General features: G+C 45.5%; 2 protein-coding genes across 3 annotated transcripts in view; both read left to right on the top strand.

Annotated features, from left to right (window-relative positions):
* Positions 1-2,500, top strand: part of nAChRbeta1 (nicotinic acetylcholine receptor beta1) — a 404,305-nt gene that overhangs the window by 185,046 nt on the left and 216,759 nt on the right. The gene's annotated exons all lie outside the window — the stretch shown is intronic.
* Positions 1-2,500, top strand: part of LOC143041754 (uncharacterized) — a 262,508-nt gene that overhangs the window by 184,161 nt on the left and 75,847 nt on the right. The window lies entirely within an intron of this gene.

Below are 2,500 nucleotides of genomic sequence, written 5' to 3'. Positions count from 1 at the left end.
ACAGATGCGAGAGGGAAGGGCAAATAAGAGGCAGATGCGGGACGGACGGCAGATGCGAGGCAGATGCGTGACAGAAGCCAGATGTGGGACAGACTAAAGGTGCGAGACAGATGTGGGACAGAAGGAAGATCTAGGACGCACGAGAGATGTGGGACAGATGTGGGACGGAAAGGTAGATGTGAGGCAGATATGAGATGGGGGACAGATGTGAGATGGACGGAAGATGGAAAACAGATGTGAAACGTTTGAAAGATGTGAGACAGGAGCGAGAAATGCAGTTGTTGACGAAATGAAAGCCCCACCAAGTCATCAAGATTAGGACCTCTCCCCCCGAACCTCATGGGCATCAGTGACTGCCACTTGCCCAGGCTTTCCGACCACGAGGGGCAAAGATGGCGGCTTGGGCCGAAGTTACACCCTTCCCGAGGCCATCTCCTTGTTTGACAGTTGTATAACAGATGTCAGGTGACCACCGAGCAACAGATGTTCAAACACAGATATGGAGACGGAGACGGACGAGTGAGCACAGGTGCTGGTGTGACAAGCAGACGACGGATATAGGACAGAGGTCTACACTCATCCCACGAAGTAAGGGGCCCCGGATATAACGGACTTCACGTTAAAAAAATTCGAATTCGATGCAACAGATTCTTTGAATTGGGAGTCCGTTAAATCCGAGGTCCCTTCCATCGAAGTCCGTTAAACCGAGGGCCGAGGAGATTAGAGAACAGGAGGGCGTCCATTGAGCAAAAGAGTGCGGGATTTGAACCCACAACTAAACGTCAGAAATGCAATTACAACCCGTCAGTGCTCAGAGGAGGCTTGGGCAAGGGGCAGTCACCTGTACTCATTGAAAATCGAACTAAAAGCGGAATGTTTATATGTGCGCTGATGGCGTCATCGGAAGCGTGCTGGTCTCTCATTCGCTTAGTTATGGGCTCGAATCCCGCATTCCTCTCCTATTACTAGCAGTGACTGTTACCCGCCCCAGCAGTCCCTGAAGCACCTGATAGGGCAAAGGCAACGGCTTCGGCCGTAGCTCTTGCAGCGCCTCCTTCAGTAATGGATTTGAACTGGACAGATTTAAATATAAGAATGAAATAGACAAGAACTGGTTTACCAATAGAGTGGTCAACGAATGGAATAGACTTAGTAACCATGTAGTGAGTGCTGAAACTATGTTTTTTTTTTTTTTTTTTTTCTTTTTCTTTTTTTAAGGTTAGACTTCTTTATGGATGGGGATGATAGGTTGTAATGGACATGGAACTACTTAGTGTAGGCCTTATGGCCTCTTGCAGTCTCCTTCATTCTTATGTAGGCTTCTCGGCTTTACATTCTTTGTGCGAGTAGCTTAGTTGTTTAGTGTAAGTGTAATGACCTCAGAAAATTATCTTAATTCTTGTTTTGAATAAAGAAAAAAATAGTCCTAGTGATGACATTAATGTGCCTTTTCTTACGAATCACAACCACAAAAAGATTGTGTTTACTGAAAATAATTTCGTCTTCCCTCAGCTCAACTCAAAACTTACTCTTAGAGACGAAACGTTTCCAGGCCAGAATCGGGGCGAAGATGACCGAACGCTCTAAATAACAGAGGCCGCTTATCAATGATTACCTTTAATTCACGATAATTTAATCAGAAGCATATTTCATTTGATCTTTTATACTACCCCCGACCTTGAACCAGCTTGTCAATATGAAATATAAATGAATATCGCGAATATGCAGAAAATTATATATTGAATATTTTTTTTTTTTTTTTTTTTTTTTTTTTTTTTGAGGAGCTCTTTCTAGCCTGCAGGATGAGCGGGGCTATCGTGGCCAGTCCGCGGATCGCTCGTGCATCTTTTGAGTAGGGAAGAAAGTGGGCCACGCTCATACACGTCGTTTACACTTACATCTTGACTCTTGAGGAAAGCAGTGCTAACGGAAAGAGACCCATTGGTCCATGTAAGGTTTTAAATTTGTTTGTACGTTTTCCTTTGGACAGGTTGTTCCGTGTGTATTCACCAATATCTTGGATCACGTGTTGGACTCGTGATCGACAGCTATTTCCCTCCCGGAAGAGAGCTCAGAGCTCATATAGGACCGATCTATGGGTAATTATGTGACCCTACACGCACACACACACACACACAAATCCCCGCCTACGAGCGTTGGAGTAACGACCCCGGCGCAACGATACTGAAATTATTTCAGCCCTGGGTGGGCGGGATTCGAACCCGGGCCGCCGTAGCGGCAGGCGGGAACTCTACCAACTGCGCCACCGAGTGTGTACGTGTGTGTGTGTGTGTGTGTATGTGTGTGTTTTGCCATGGTTTTTGGATCACGTGCTGGAGTGGAGATCAACGGCTATTGCCCTTATATGGTCTGATTAATAGGTAGTGCTGTGACAATTTACAGATACACCACACAACCTTGCTCTTACGAACACCAAACAATAATGTGTGTCTGTGTATGTTCCTACAAGTAAAGTTATCTACCTTCACCATATAAACAC

This window comes from Oratosquilla oratoria, chromosome 32 (assembly GCF_046742065.1).
Source record: "Oratosquilla oratoria isolate Oo_2021 chromosome 32, ASM4674206v1, whole genome shotgun sequence".
In the NCBI taxonomy this organism is placed as follows: Eukaryota; Metazoa; Arthropoda; class Malacostraca; order Stomatopoda; family Squillidae; genus Oratosquilla; species Oratosquilla oratoria.
This window is presented reverse-complemented; position numbering and strand designations above follow the sequence as displayed.